At 57.4% G+C, this 16,627-nt stretch overlaps 1 non-coding gene across 1 annotated transcript; it reads right to left on the bottom strand.

Moving 5' to 3' along the window:
* Nucleotides 1-78: 78 nt before the first annotated feature.
* TRNAS-UGA lies at nt 79-160 on the bottom strand. Its single transcript has one exon. It is a non-coding gene; the product is annotated as a tRNA-Ser (tRNA).
* Between the last annotated feature and the right edge of the window lie 16,467 nt (nt 161-16,627).

The raw sequence follows: 16,627 nt of genomic DNA, 5'->3' as shown, positions 1-16,627 counted from the left end.
TGGTGAGAGAATTGAGAGTGTCTCAGGGGGTTGGACAGAAGAATTGCCCGGGTGAGGGACTGGCTAAAACACAGACCTCGCTGTGAGCAGGATTTGAACCTGCACAGGGGAACCCTATTGGATTTCAACTCCAACGCCTTAACCACTCGGCCATCACAGCTCTGAGCCTAAAACTGCCCCAATGCCAGAGAAACTGGTAAAGAATCCCAATGCCCAGGTGTGAAGTTATCTAACTACAGAATTCCCACCACAAACCTGGCCCCCAAAGCACAGATGGGATTGGGGGTTTGTTCTCTTTGCTTAGCCACGTGCAGTCGCACAGAGAGCGCATTTAAAAGTCTCCCCTCCCACAGAGCAGGAAGGGGAAATGATTCTCAACTTGGAGCCTGATGTAGGGTGACCAGACGTCCTGATTGTATCGGGACTGTCCCGATATTTGCTTGTTTGTCCCACGTCCCGACTGATGTTTGGTCGGGACACTGGACAAACAAATAATTGCCCTCTGCTCCGGCACACAGGCAGATCCTGGAGGACACTCACCCCCGACCCCGCCCCTCCTTCCCCATTGGATCCCTCCCCAAATCCTCACCCTGGCCCTGCCCCCAGCCCCACCCCTCACTGCCCCATTGGATCCCTCCCCAAATCCCCACCCTGGCCCTGTCCCCATCCCCACCCCTCACTGCCCCATTGGATCCCACCCCAAATCATCGCCCTGGCCCTGCCTCTTCCCCAAGCAGGCAGCATCCTCCTCCCTCCCAGGTTTGCACACGGGCCATGGCCGGGAGCGCAGCATGGAGGCTGCTCCAGCCCTGGAGCCTGGAGGGCAGCGCAGTGGGGCTATGGGCTGTGCTGAGCAGGCAGGACCCATGTGGGTGGGGGGCGGGGAGACACGTGAGGCAGACACACTCCTCAGACCTGTCTGTCCTCAGCTCTGCAGGCAGAGGGGAAGGGGCATGATGGGAACACACACGCCCCATTCCAGACACCATGCAGCATCCACAGGGCTACCAAAGCACGTCACCTTCGGCCAAAACCATCCCCCACCCCGAGGGAGCAAAAAGCCTTTGTGAGCTCGGCACACACAAACCAGGAAAAGATTAACACCCCCACCGAGCCCAGCCAAAGTGGGAGCTTCCCCCACTTCCCGGCCACAGGCCCACGGGGCTCATGGATGGAGGAGTTTGGGGGGCTGTGGGGGCCCCTGAAGGACTAGCTCAGCGTGTGAATGAGGGACTGGGATGTATGTGGGGGCCGGACTGTGGGTTGGGGTGTCCAGGAGGACCCCAGGGAAGGGACTAGGGGGATTAGGGATAGAGGAGGGTGGGGTTACCAAGGTGCATTGTGGGAATGTGGGATTTAGAGCCCAGAGTGTCTGGGTGGGGGCGGGTTGGAGGACCCCCCAGTGGCTGAAAAGTGGAACCCGGCAGGTTGGGGGGCAGCAGAGATTGGAGATGAGGAACCTCACACCCTGGGGATGGACTGGGGCAGTGGGGGGATGGGAAAGTGGGGCCCAGCAATGGAGAAATGGGCTGGATGCAATTAGGGGCAGGGCGCTGAGGACAGGGATGGGGAGGAGGAGGAGGAAGGGGGCAGGGTGCTGAGGAGGATGTTGGGGTGGGGCTAGAGGAGGAGTTTGGGGTCGGGGCACTGAGGACGGGGGAGGAGGAGGAGGAGGAGGAGGGCAGGGGGGTGAAGGGAAAGGACAGGCAGATCGGACAGGGTGGGGGAGGGGATGCTGGGGGCCGAGGGATCCCCACAGGTGGGGGTGGGGCTGGCGTGAGGGTCACAACAGAGGACGGAGGGACATGGGGGGGCAGGTTGGGGGGGCTTGAAGGGGCTGTTGGGGCCCTACAGAGGAGGAGGAGGCGGGGCTGAGCCCTCTCCCCGCTGCTGCCCCCAGGCCCAGCTGGGGTGAAGCCCTTTCACTCCGCGCTGCCTCTGCCCTGTGCCCCCAGCCCGGATCCCAGGCGGGATGCGAATCCCAACGGCCGCAGCGCGCGCCCGGGGTGGGGGGGCAGCGAAGCATGGGGGGGAACCGGGGCCTCCCCCCACGCGCCGAGTCTCTGTCCCGCGCTCTCTCCGCCAATCAGGGAGCGGGGAGGGGCGCGGCGAAGTGACGAGTTACCGCCCCTCCTCCAATAGAGGCCGCGTGTGTGAAAGGGAGAACTACGCTTCCCAGAGTGCACCGGGAGGGGGCGTTGTCTGAGCAACTGTCCGTCACTTCCGCTCTGAGACGAGCCAGGAACTACAACTCCCAGCCTGCCCGGGGCACCTCCGTCCTCCCAGCCCAGGTGAGGCGGGTCCTGGGTCAACCTGACACCTCCCCGCAACGCAACTCCTCATCCCCGCCCCGCCCCGTGCAGGGTGTGACGCTGCCCAGCGCAGGAACGTGCTGCATCGCTTCGCCCCTTTCACCCCCGGCACAAAGCAGCGGGGCGGGAGCGCGCAGGGGCGGCTCCGGCCGTCGAAACGCCTCCCCCGGCGGGCGGGGCCAGGTCTGGCTCTGTGCGGGGCTGGATCCACGTGTCCGCCCGCGGGATGTTCCCGGCGCCCTTGTAACCCCCGCCGGCTGGGTGTGAGCGGGTCTGGGTGGGGCCGCCGGGCCCAGGCACCGGCCGCGTGTCACCCCCGACTCCCGCTGCCCCCGCCCCGCCCCCTGCCCCGGGGAGCCCGGCTCCCAACACCCGCTGCAGGGACAGCGACACCCCCGGACCGACCCGCCCCCGGCCGGAATGAGTCCTTCCCCAGCCCCCGCTGTGCCCGCCCCCAAAGCCCCGCCCCGCTGTACCCGCCCCCAAAGCCCTGCCCCTGCACCCCCGCTGTGCCCGCCCTCAAAGCCCCGCCCCTGCACCCCGCTGTGCCCGCCCTCAAAGCCCCGCCCCCGCTGTGCCTGCCCCCAAAGCCCCGCGCCCCGCTGTGCCCGCCCCCAAAGCCCTGCCCCTGCACCCCCGCTGTGCCCGCCCGCAAAGCCCCGCCCCGGACCCCTTTCCCCAAAGCCCTGCCCCGCTGGTCCTGCCCTCACATCGCCTGTTCCCCTAATCCCCGCCCCTTTCCTGAAGTCCTGCCCGCCCCACCCCTTCCCGCAAGGCACCACCCTCGCATTGCCCCTTTTCCCCAGTACCTCACCCTCGCTCTGCCCCTTCCCCGACTCCCCACTCCCACATTGCCCCCAATACACCCCTCCCTGCACCTTTTCCCCAAGGACCCACCCCACATGGCCCCTTCCCCGAGTTCCCACCCTTGAGCTTCCCTTTCTCCTCGAGACCCTGCCCCTGCACCGCCCCTCCCCTGAGACCCCGCCCTGCACCGCCCCTTCCCACTGGGACCCCACCCCTGCACCGCCCCTCCCCTGGGACCCCGCCCCTGCACCGCCCCTTCCCCTGGGACCCCGCCCTGCACCGCCCCTCCCCTGGGACCCCGCCCTGCCCCGCCCCTTCCCCTGGGCACCGCCCTGCCCCGCCCGCCCCTTCCCCTGGGACCCCGCCCTGCACCGCCCCTTCCCCTGGGACCCCGCCCCTTCCCCCTGGGGCCCTGTCCTCACATTGCCCCAAGACCCCACCCCTGCACCACCTAATCCCTGCCCCTGCATCGCCCCTTCCCCAAGACCCTGCCCCCGCAGCGCCACACCGCGCCCCTCCCGCCTGCTTCTCCCTTGGCCTCCTCTCTCCCAACTAGGGGTAGGGGCTGTTGGATTGAGCCATATGGAAATACGGGGGAGGGGCAGGGCTGGGAGCCAGGACTCCTGGGTTCTCCCCCAGCTCTGGGAGGGGAGTGGGGGAGGTGTGGGGCTGGGAGCCAGGACTCCTGGGTTCGCCCCCGCTCTGGGAGGGGAGTGGGGCGAGGGGGGTAGAGTGGGGGAGGGGCTGGGATGCCTGCTGCCCTAGTGGTGACCAGCAGAGCCCCCTGCAGCTTGCCCCCCAACCAGGCACTGGGTGTGCTGGTGCCTGGAGCTGCCCCTGGTTCTAGCCCCTCTGCCCAGGCAGCTCCCCCAGCCTGACACACACACACCCAGCCCCTGCACCCGTCCCACTCCAGGTCTCCTCAGCCCAGAGGGGAGCCCCCCGGCTGAGTGGGGAATCAGAACCCCCGAAATTACCCTGGGACCAGCATGATCAGCCTCCGCCCTGCCCTGCTCCACATGTATTTGGAGTGAGTCAGTTTCCCTGTCCCAACATGTGTCCTGCCCTGTGTCTCTTCTCCTCCCCAGTTCCCTCCAAACCACCCCATTTCCCCTGCACCCCGGGCTGGGTCTCTGCCAACCCCCCTTCTCCCCTCCTGCCCCCAATAGCTCCCGGCCCCTACAGGTCTATAGGGCTGGATCCCTCCCTCCCCCCTTCTCCCCTCATTTCCTGCCTCTGGGGGTCTATGGAGATGGGTATCTCCTCTGCCATCCCCTCTCCTACCCCCCCATATCCCGCTGCCTCTAGGGGTCTATGGGGCTGGGTCTCTCCCCCCTCCATCCCCTCCCCTGCCCCCAATATCCCTCTGGGGCTCTGTGGGGCTGGGGCTCTCTCCCTGCCCCTGTGCTCCCCCCTGCACACGATGTCCTGGGAGTGACTCAGTTTCCCTGGACCAACATTTCACACCCTCCACTCCCACCCGACATGTCTCCCTCCACCCCACCCCATTTCCCCTGCACCCCGGGCTGGGTCTCTGCCAATCCCCCTTCTCCCCTCCTGACCCCAAGATCCCCTGTCCCTGCAGGTCTATGGGGCTGGGTCTCTCCCTTCCCCCTTCTCCCCTCATCCCTTCCCCCAATATCTCCCGGCCCCAGGCTGTCTATGGGGCTGGGTCTCTCCCTGAAGCCCCGCCCCCAGCGCGGGGCTCACAGACAATCCCCGCCCAGCGGCTGTGACGTGCGCTGGGACTGTGACGTGCGCTGACGTGTTCACTCCCCGCGGGCAACTCATTCACTGGAGACCAAAACGACAGAAGGTGTCACGTGTCCATGGGCGGGGCTATGCAGATGAGCAGTGTCTGGCGGCAGGACGGGGAGCAGCGAGAGGAACCGAAGGAGCCCGGCGGAGAGAATTCTCTGCGTGTGGACAGAATCCGGTGTGGGGAGTTCGTGCTGTGGGTGCCTGCGCCGGAGTCACTTCGGGGCAGTGATTGCCACTGAGCTACGTAGTGACCAAAGGGGTGTGAATGGGGTGTGGTGCCTGGCCGGGAGCAGCTCATGGTGAAAAGAAAGCAGCAGAGCCTGTCCTAGCGGTGGTTTGTGGGGGTTTCTTTGCAACCATGAGTGGGATTGTTGTGGGTGCAACTAGACCCCCCCTTCTCTGGTGGGGCGGGGCTTCTACTGTCTGCCTTGGGGAGGGAGGGGTCCATGATGTCACAGCCCATGGTGGAGGGGAGGTTGAATCATGTGGGGGAGTAACTTCCCCTGCTCCCACTCACTCTCCACTAGGGGGCGGGGCTGGGATCTCTAGGGAGGGAAGTACAGAAAAAAACAGTCTCCCCTATGGAACCCAGGAGTCCTGGCCCCCAGTCCCCCTGCTGTAGACCCCCTCCACTCCCTGGGCCAGGGATAGAACCCAGGGGTCCTGGTGCCCAGCCCCCTCCCTACTCTGACCACTAGACCCCACTCCCCTCCCAGGTGCAGGGGTCACTGGGTCTGTGTCCCAGCTCTGCTAAGGGCCTTGACTGATTTTCCCAAAGTGCTTCCTTCTGAATCCAGCACATCTGCCCTCCCCGCCCGGCCCTGTCACTGCCCACCCCCGTGCGGGGGCACCAGCACTGTGCTGAGTCGTGATGGGAAATTGTCCACGCTGGCCCAGGAGAGACGTGTGTGTCCCTGCTGCCCCCTGCTGGTGGGGCTGAGCCCCGCTCTGTGTGTGTGTGTGGGGGGGGGTGGCTTTGCAGGATTTTGTATCCAGCAGCAAGTGACACACACACACACATTGACGCACAAAGGGACTCAGACAATCCCAAAAACACTCACACACAACACACCCAGAGAGGCATGCTAGCCCAACCCGCAAAGAGAGAAATGATCACACCCCCAGCCACACTCACAATCACACACACACCAGAATATTCACAACTGTGCTCAGAGACACAACCACACACAGTTCACTCCCACTGCTCCCAACACAAGGACTTCCTGCCCCACACAGCGTGTGCCGAGGCCTGTGGAACTCACTGCCACTGGACAGTTACCAAGGAGAATGGACCTTTCCAGGAGACCAATAGACATGGCCGTGGTGACAGAGGGGGCTGGCTCCCAGGGTCTGACCCGGGCTGAGACTGGTTCTGACCTAGAGGGGTCTATCCAGCAGGGGGCAGCGTGACCCACACACAAACCCACCAGAAGCGCCTTTCTTAGCGGGTCTCCCAGGCCATCCCCCACCCTGCCCCGGGTTGGGTAACAAAGGGGCAGCACAGGACTCTGGGCTGTGTCACAACCGGCCCCAGCCCCTCGCTCCCACACGCTGGTGAGTTGGGTAACTGCCGAGGGATTGCACAAGAGAGTCAGAGCCAGGGAGAGAACCCAGGAGTCCTGGCTCTCCCCCTGACACACTCTAACCACTGGACCCCACTCCCCTCCCAGGGCTGGAGATAGAACCCAGGAATTCTGACCACCAAACCCGCCCCCCCCCCCGCTCTGACCACTAGACTCCACACTCCCCTTTTAGATGTGAGTCTCGCTGCCTCTTCTATCCACCCCCCCCCCCTGTCCATCCCATTGCTGCAGGTTTCTGGGAGTCACCCTGCTCTGCGCTCCCCAGTGCAGCCCAAGGCTTTTCCTCCCCCAGCCACATATCCTCTCCCCCCTCGTGCTGGATTGTCTGGCACAGGCTCCTTCAAGGGTTTGCATTTCTTGGTAGTTTTTAACCCCATCACCACTTCCTGCCCAGCTCCCTCCTGCTGTGCAAGATGGTTTGGGGGGGATGGGAAGAACCCAGGAGTCCTGGCTCCCAGTCTCACCTGTGCTAACATATGAGACTCCACTCTAACCCAGCGCTGGGACTGGAACCCAGGAGTCCTGACACCCATCTTCCATTCCTCTAACCACTAGACCCCACTCCCGCCCTTTTGGGAGCCAGGGCTCCTGGGTTCTGTCCCCAACTCTGGGAGCAGAGTGGGGTCTAGTGGTTAGAGCAGGAGGAAACCAGGACTCCTGGGTTTTATTCTCAGTGCTGCTGTGTGATACTGGGCCTCTGTTTCTCCTCCCACTTTTTGGGTGTGGAGCCTGTAAACTCTCTGGGGTATGGCCTGTCTCTCGCTGTGTCTGGGCAGCGCCTGGCCCAACGGGGGCCTTGATTCTGCGCCGGTCTCTGAAGGTGCTGCTGTTGTACAGATAAATAGTCGTGATACTAAAAGATGTGGCAGTGCGTGAGTGCACCACCATTACCGTGCAAGGGCTAAATGTGATTCTTATCCCTGTGACCTCCCGTGCACCCTTCCCCCTCCCCGATTCTGCACCCTGAGCCCCTTGTGCCGCTGCCCTTGTCAACGGCAGCGCAGGAAGCCACCCAGCCCTAGCCCTAAAACAAGAAGATGAGAGAAAAAAAATAAAGCTCACACCAACAGGAAACCAGCCCCAGCAGTTTGTGCCTTCACGTCCCAAAATATTTTACACACACACACACACACACACACACACACACACACACACACACACACACACACACACACACACACACACACACACCCCTGCTCAAACAGCCCCCTTTGCCAATGCACCACCTCACCTCGTCCAGGCAGGTCTAGGCGGGAAGCTCCGTGTGGGAGCGGTGATGGACGGCACCATCAAGGTAGGTTCTGCAGATGGTCCTCCAGGTACGGGCGTCTCAGCTCCAATTGGCACTGGGCTCACGCTGGGCTGTGTTCAGTTCCTGTCTCTGGTGTGCGCCCCGGCTCCACAAACGCCCCCGCCCCCTGCTCTTTCCTTCTGGTACAAAAAATATCCTCTTCCTTCGCCCCAGAGAGAGACACCCACGGTGCTGCTCAGCACACGGCTTCCCCCCACCTTTCCCCCATTCCCAGGAGCGTGCGGGGAGGGGGTCAGGATTGGGGAGAGCCCATGTCCCGAGGGGAGGGTATGGGGGGGCTTGTCCCCTGCTCAGAGCATGGGGGTACCAATAGGCACCTATGGATGGTCCCCCCAAGCAGGGCCAGGACTGAAATGGGAGGCCTGTGCCCCCAACATGGAGAATCTGGGGTGCAACCTTACTTAACGGGTCAGTCTGTCCTTTCTCTGACTCTCCCATTCCAGCTTCAACTAGCGCTTGTGGTTCATTCGTTCTTTTTCATTCCTTTCCTTCTCTAGCTTGTATGTTCTTGCTTTCTTTTTTCCCCTCTGCCTTTCACGCTCTTCCTTTCTTTCCTTCTTTTTCTAATATTTTTTCTCTCCCTTTATTTCTTTCTCTGCCTTTCACGTTCTTTTCGCTTGCTCTGTCACAAGTTATTTTGTTCACTTGCTCTTTTTCCTCGCTCCTTCCGAGCCAAGTGGGTTCTCCTCGCACACAGATTTTGACAGGTTTTCCTCCTGATCAGCAAGTGGATTAAGCACGTCTTCAGTAGGGGTTTGCCATGCCAGGGAGCAGGCTGACCGAGTGTCTTTGTGGCCGTCTGCTGGCCACACATAGGCATGGTCCTCTCCTCCTCTGTCCCTGCCCTCGGTTGCTCTGTAGCTTTTAAGCCTTCCCTTGGAGCTGTCAGCACCAGCTGCCTCTGCTCTAGGTGCCCAGAGGAGGAGAGGTGCTGGGCTCCAGCCTGGGACTCTGCCTCCCTCCTGCCTAGCCCTGACTATGAAGCCTGGCCCTGACCCTCCTTCCTTCAAGTGCCAGGTGGACAAGAGGTAACGTGGCTGCAAGCAAAATGGCCAAACTTGTGGGCCTCATGTGAAGCAGCAAGAATCCCAACCACCTGGTCAAACCACAGGAATCAGGGTCACAAGTTCTAGAGCCCCAACCAATTTTGGCCATTCACCACCCAAGACCTAGCTCCAGTGGGCAAGTCATCCAGCAGGAGGGGAAAGATTGGCTCTTAGACAGCTGGAGACAAGGAAGTTGAGCACTGGGAGCTTTACCACAAGCCAACACAAGGTCCCACTGAGATTTGAACTCAGATTGCAGGATTCAGAGTTCTGAGTGCTGCCTGTTACACCATGGGACCAGCTTGTGCTGCTTTCTCTGCACATTGGTGACCCTCACTGGACTGGCTCATGTAAGGGACAGTAGGCCCCTTACTAAAACTTAGTGGGGTTTTTGGTTGGCTAGTTCCCAGTCCCAATAGAAGGGGGAAGGGCCAATGGGAAATCAGGCCCCTGAGACTGACAGTCCCCAGGGGCAATGGGGAGAGGCCAAAGCTCCAAGTTAGCCGCACTGACAGGCCAGGCAGTGTAATGAGGGAGTCACCAGGCCAGGGGGTCCCATCCCATCACACACACACACACACACACACACACACACACACACACGCCTTGCAAGGAAAACGTCACCTGCTCCTCTGCTTTGCAGACTCCAAAGACAAGCAAAGCTTGTCAGGCCCTGGTGGAGATGGCAGGAAGTCAGGTGTGGGCAGACACTCTGATTTAGCCACCCACAGGCACCATGGCTTAGCTGGCTTAAAGCATCTGTTTCATAAACAGACTATCCTGGGTTCCACTCCCAGTGGTGCCTTGTTGACGGGTTGTTAGGGCATCTCGTATTGGCTACTGTCAGAAGACAAGATTCAGAGCTAGATGGGCCTTTGGTCTGGCCCAGTGTGGTTTTTCTTATGGTTTAAATTACACTCACAGGCACTGATAATAGAGTTACTGAACGTTTGGGAGTTAGGAGTGGGTAGGTCAGTGGTCCAGTCCCCACACTGATGACCCCTGTCTCCCTCTGGGACAGGGGCAGGTCTGAGCTCTCACCCAAATGCTCATTGTGGCTGCCAGAATCTGTGGGCAGCTTGTTTAGTTGATGCCAAAGGTTGGATCCTGCTTTGTGCACCATGTGTGAGAATGAAAATTCTAAACTGCCCTTTGAAATAACAAATGCAGCAGGACGTGTTATTGTCCCTGTCCCAAAGCAGACAGACCAATGGAGAAATGCCGTCGAGTCCAAGGTAATACTCCACTGCCATTTTACCTTTTTTGCTTGCTAAACTCCTTCTTATCTGCCCGGCCCAGGCTGTCCTCTGCCTCAGCTGCTGCTCCCGGCCTGCTCTAGAGTCAAACACACAGGGCCCCCAGGGGAACAGAGGCTGGGACAGGGCAGCAGCCTGGGCTGGGCTGGGAAGATGCTGGGAGTTCTCGTTCCCTGAGAACTGGCCAGGCTCCCTTCTCAACAGCAAACAAATCAATTCCATGTCCCCTCCCCAGAAAAACCAGCCTGGAGCCAAGGGCAGCAGGGGACGATTCCCTCCAGTTCCCACTGAGGCAGGAGAGAAGCCAGGGTGTTTCTAGCAGAGCTTATGGAACTGACATGGGGAAACCAGCCTTTAATAACAGGCAGTTCCTGTTTAAGCTCAGTGTTTTTAACAATTTCTACAACATTAAATAACCCTTCAATCGTAGTGTCACCATCCATAAAATTGCTTCAGCCTTACAGGTTCCCAAGTGCACAACTAAACATCTCTTCAAATCCAAGGGAGTGGAGATCAGTCAATGTTCAGAGTCATCCCACATAAAAGAACCATGTTGTGGTACATACTGGCCCCATCATGTGGCCATCACCTTTCCCTCCTCCTCCAGAGTCAGAATGTGATCAGCTCACACTGAGGGGGTGCAACACCCCTTCCTTGGTCTCTGTGCCAGAGCTCCTATCAGCTCAGTGTCCTTCCCGCAAGAGTTGGCTGCTGAGAGGCTTGCAATGGGGTAAATGAAGGCAGAGGAGGATTGTTCCTCATGGGTTTTCTTTGTGTTGCTCTGTGATCCTGCTGGAGGAAGCATCATTTGTGTTTGTTTCAGTGTCTTGGGTTGGGCTCAGGTTGTGACCCTGAGTACAGGGATTCCTGCACTTTCTGCTCTTAGCCCCATAGGGAATGGACAATGGAGCAGCTTCAGAAATTGGATAGAAAGTAGCCTAAGAAGAGCCTGGTCTACACTAGGCGTTTAAATCGGTTTTAGGAGCGTAAAACCGATTAACGCCACAACCGTCCACACTAGGAGGCACCTTATATCGATTTTAATGGCTCTTTAAATCAGTTTCTGTACTCCTCCCGACGAGGAGTAGCGCTAATATCGGTATTAACATATCGGAATAGGGTTAGTGTGGCCGCAAATCGACGGTATTGGCCTCCGGGCGGTATCCCACAGTGCACCAGTGACCGCTCTGGACAGCAATCTGAACTCGGATGCACTGGCCAGGTAGACAGGAAAAGCCCCGCGAACTTTTGAAATTCATTTCCTGCTTGCCCAGCGTGGAGAGCTCATCAGCACAGGTGACCACGCACAGCTCATCAGCACAGGTAACAATGCAGTCTCCTGAGAATCGAAAAAGAGCCCCAGCGTGGACTGCACGGGAGGTACTGGATCTGATCGCTATATGGGGAGAGGATTCAGTGCTAACAGAACTGCGTTCCAAAAGATGAAATGAAAAAGTATTTGAAAGAATTTCTAAGGCTATGACAGATAAAGGCCACAGCAGGGACTCAGTGCAGTGCAGAGTGAAAGTTAAGGAGCTCAGACAAGCCTACCAGAAAACCAAAGAAGCAAACGGAAGGTCCGGAGCAGGTCGAAAAACATGCCGCTTCTATGCTGAGCTGCATGCAATTTTAGGGGGCTGCGCCACAAGTACCCCACCCCTGATCGTGGATTCCGAGGTGGGGGTTGTAATCTCTGCCATGGCTGAGGATTATGCAGACGGGGAAGATGAAGATGAAGAAGAGGAGGAAGACCTAGCAGAGAGCACACAGCACTCCGTGAGCCCCAGCAGCCAGGAGCTTTTTCTCACCCTGACGGAATTACCCTCCTCCCAGCCCTCCCAAGCCACTATCCCAGACAATGACGCCATGGAAGGGAGCTCTGGTGAGTGAACCTTTGCAAATAGCAAACATTGTTTTTTAAGCAAGCCTTTTTTAATGATTGATTTGCCCTGAGGACTTGGGACGCATTCGCAGACAGTATAGTTACTTAGAAAAGTTTCTTAACATGTCTGGGGATTGAGAGGAAATCCTCCAGGGACATCTCGATGAAGCGCTCCTGTAGGTACTCCAGAAGCCTTTGCAGAAGGTTTCTGGGCAAGGCAGCCTTGTTCCGCCCACATTGGTAGGACACTTTACCACGCCATGCATGTAGCAAGTAATCAGGTATCATTGCATGGCAAAGCATAGCAGCGTATGGTCCCGGTGACTGCTGGCATTCAAGAAGCATCCGCTCTTTATCTTGTTGTGTTATCCTCAGCAAAGTGATATCGTTCAGGATAACCTGGTTAAAAATCAGGAATTTAAGTAAGGGGGGTGGCCATTTTACTACTGGGTTTGTGGACTGCAGCAGCTTAAAAAAAAACCTTTCCTGCACGTAGCGAAGCGGGGGGAGGGGAGGAGTGAAATGCCAATGATCTTTTTTGTGTTTGGTCACCGGGGATCTTCCCCAAGCTACCAGCCACGCAGTGGGTGGGGGGGTGGGAAGGTTGTTGATTAGCAGGGAGCTAGCATGGTATTAGCCGTGCGTTGGGGGGGAGGGGTAAATCACTACAGAAGCCGAAAGACAGTGGCTTACCATGGCCGCATGCAAGCTGAATTCTGATGCCTGGACCTGTGTCTGTGAGATCTGTAACTCCAGGGCTGCAAGCACTCACTATTAAGATGAAAAATGCGACCTTGTAGGGAAATCATATGTGCTAGGTGAATAGTGCTGTTCACTGTGAAAGAGTATAACCATTGTTCTGTAAAATGTATCTTTCTAAATATTTCTCTCCCTCATGCAGCTGCAAATTTTTCAACCATCCCTCCTCCATCCCAAAGGCTAGCACAGATAAGGTGGAGGAAAAAGAAGACGCGAGATGAGATGTTCTCGGATATTATGGAAGTTACACGCAAGGAAAGAGCTCATCTGAATGAGTGGAAGGACGTGGTATCAAATTACAGGAAAGAGGCCAGTGAACGTGAGGACAGGAGGGATGAACGTGAGGACAGGAGGGACAACCAAGATGAGAGGTGGCGGCAGGAAAATCAGCGGTGGCGGCAGGAAGATCAGCGGTGGCGGGATGCAACTCTGGGGCTGCTGCGTGATCAAACTGACATGCTCCAGCGTCTGGTGGAGCTTCCAGAACGGCAGCAGGATCACAGAGTGCCGCTGCAGCCCCTGTATAACCACCCTCAACCCTCACCATGTTCCACATCCTCCTCACCCAGACGTGTAAGAACGCGTGGGGGGAGGCTCCGTGCACCCGCCCACTCCACCCCCGTGGACAGCCCAACCAGAAGGCTGTCATTACTGTGAATTTTTTTAATGGCCTTCTCCATCCCTCCTATCCTCCTCCCAAACCACACCCTTACTTCTCTCCCTCTTTTTATAATGAATTAATAAAGAATTCATGCTTTTTAAATGAGAGTGACTTTATTTGCATAAGTAAGCTGTACTCGAAGGGGGAGGGGGAGTTGCTTACAGGGACTGAGTCAATCAAGGGGGTTGGGTGTTCATCAACAAACACAGCAGTCACACTGTACCCTGGCCATTGATGAAGCTCGTTTTCAAAGCTTCTCTGATGCGCACCGCTTCCTGGTGTGCTCTTCTAATCTCCCTGGTGTCTGGCTGCGCGTAATCAGCGGCCAGGTGATTTGCCTCAGCCTCCCACCCCGCCATAAAGGTCTCCCCCTTACTCTCACAGAGATTGTGGAGAATACAGCAAGCAGCAATAACATAGGGGACATTGGTTTGGCTGAGGTCTGAGCGAGTCAGTAATGTGCGCCAGCGCGCCTTTAAATGGCCAAATGCACATTCCACCACCATTCTGCACTTGCTCAGCCTGTAATTGAACAGATCCTGACCACTGTCCAGGCTGCCTGTGTATGGCTTCATGAGCCATGGCATCAAGGGGTAGGCTGGGTCCCCCAGGATAACAACAGGCATTTCAACATCCCCAACTGTTATTTTCTGGTCTGGGAAGTAATTCCCTTGCTGCAGCCGTTTAAACAGAGTAGTGCTTCTGAAGACGCGAGCGTCATGAACCCTCCCTGGCCATCCCACGTGGATGTTTGTGAAATGTCCCTTGTGATCTACCAGTGCTTGCAGCACCATTGAAAAGTACCCCTTGCGGTTTACGTACTGGGTGCCCTGGAGCTGCGGTGCCAAGATAGGGATATGGGTTCCATCTATCGCCCCCCCACAGTTAGGGAATCCCAGTGCAGCAAAGCCATCCACTATGGCCTGCACGTTTCCCAGAGTCACAACCTTTCGTAGCAGCAGCTTAGTGATTGCTTTGGCTACTTGCATCACAGCAGCCCCCACAGTAGATTTTCCAACTCCAAATTGATTCCCGACTGACCGGTAGCTGTCTGGCATTGCAAGCTTCCACAGGGCTATCGCCACTCGCTTCTCTACTGTGAGGGCTGCTCTCATCTTGGTATTATGGCGTTTCAGGGCAGGGGCAAGCAAGTCACAAAGTTCCATGAAAGTGCCCTTACGCATGCGAAAGTTTCGCAGCCACTGGGAATCGTCCCACACCTGCAACACAATGCGGTCCCACCAGTCAGTGCTTGTTTCCCGGGCCCAAAATCGGCGTTCAATGGATAGAATCTGCCCCATTACCATCAGGATCTCCAAAGCGCAGGGGCCCGCGGTTTGAGAGAATTCTGTGTCTACGTCCTCATCACTGTCATCGCCGCGCTGCCGTATCCGCCTCCTCCTCGCCTCGGTTTGAAGGTCCTGGTTCACCATAGACTGCACGAGAGTGCGCGAGGTGTTTAAAACATTCACGATTGCGGTATGGAGCTGAGCAGGGTCCATGCTTGCTGTGCTATGGCGTCTGCACAGTTCACCAAGCAAAAAAGGCGCGAAACGGTTGTCTGCTGCTTTCAGGGAGGGAGGGGTGAGGCTGTACCCAGAACCACCCGCGACAATGATTTTTGCCCCATCAGGCACTGGGATCTCAACCCGGAAATGCCAAGGGGCGGGGGAGGCTGCGGGAACTATGGGATAGCTACGGGATAGCTACCCACAGTGCAACGCTCCAGAAATCGACGCTAGCCTCGGACCATGGACGCACACACCGATTTAATGTGTTTAGTGTGGCCGCACGCAATCAATTTTATACAATCTGTTTTACAAAACCGGTTTATGTAAATTCGGAATAATCCCGTAGTGTAGACGTACCCAAAGCGTAACATAAGTGAGAAGAAAAAAATCAGCATCACCTCCCTAGTGGTTAGTTAGAATTTGGCACTTTCACTGCCAAGGCCTGGGTTCAATTCCCAGTGAGGGAAAAGTGACTTTAAACCAAAAATGCTTCAGTTATTCTTCACTTACAACATAAACAAATCCATGTTATTTTCCTGATTCCCCGCATCTTCCCAGTGTCTCCATGGCAGGGCTGGCACCAGCGCAGAAAGCAGGTCCCTGGGGCGGTCAATGGAAAGGGGAGGCTTCAGCAGCAATTAGTCCCTCTCAGAGGGAAGGACTTGTGGCCAAAAGCAGCAGAGGTAGAGCTGCAGTTGATTGCAGCTTTTTTTTCCCCCACTTGGGGTGGCAAAAACACTGGAAGTGGCCCTGCTCCAGGGAAGACAATTTGTTAAATCCCAGATGAGTGCAGTTCTATCAGTTCTCAGCCTGAGTCCTTAGGTCTTAATCCTGAGGCTATTGTCCCATCATGGGGCCATTTCCCGCCTCTCTTTCCTAGGGAAGCACAATTTTCCTTGCACAGACACAGGAACAGCAAGATCTTTCTCTGTCACTTGTGCAAAGCAGGGGGCCAAATTCCATGGAAACAATGGACTAGCAGGGGGCCCTGGGCACATCCAGCCCTGGCCCTGAGATGTTCCCTCCCCTCTTTCTTTATGCCCCTGTTGTTATTTCATGGATTGTCTGGGTTGGGGGAAAAGCTGAGTTCACTCCAGGTGGAGGGGAAAAGAACCCTGAAAATCTCAGGCCCCAACCCCTGCTACCAGGATCACCAAGGTGCTGGGAATCTGCATGGGAAAGGGACAGGGTGAATTGTCAAGGTGGGGAATGAATAACTATCTACAACTAGACCCACCTCATTAACCACCGACACAGGCTAATCCTGATGACGATAGAAGGGAAACTGGGAGTGATTCTTTGCTGTTCAGCCATGGAAACAGTGACCCAATTGCACCGCAGTGAATGTGCTGGGGAAAGCTGGACTTCACAGGCAGGTGGAAAGAGCAGATCCTAGAAACACCTGGAGCTTCCCACACCACGGCTGCCACCAGGGTCAGGTGCTGAGAGACTCACAGTGCCCCTCCCCTCCCATTACCTTCCAGCAGGAGGTGGCAGCGCCCCTCACCCAATGCAGGGGAGAGGGCTGAGTGCATCTCTGCACCCTGAGTCCAGGGCACAAACTCTCTCTGCCCCACACATCGAATCTGGCCCTACTGCAAAGTGACCCCTAAGAACCAGCAGCCTCCAGGACAGCAGGTTTGGCCCTCAGAGCAGGGAATGTGTCCCCCAGGCTGCTCTTAGGCCACTGGATGCTCTGGGAATAGGACAGCTCTGAGTGTAACCTGCAGCCCAGCT

Source organism: Mauremys reevesii, unplaced genomic scaffold, assembly GCF_016161935.1.
Source record: "Mauremys reevesii isolate NIE-2019 unplaced genomic scaffold, ASM1616193v1 Contig71, whole genome shotgun sequence".
NCBI classification, from domain to species: Eukaryota; Metazoa; Chordata; order Testudines; family Geoemydidae; genus Mauremys; species Mauremys reevesii.
Note: the sequence above shows the minus strand (reverse complement) of the source record. Positions and strands in the feature narration are given on the sequence as shown.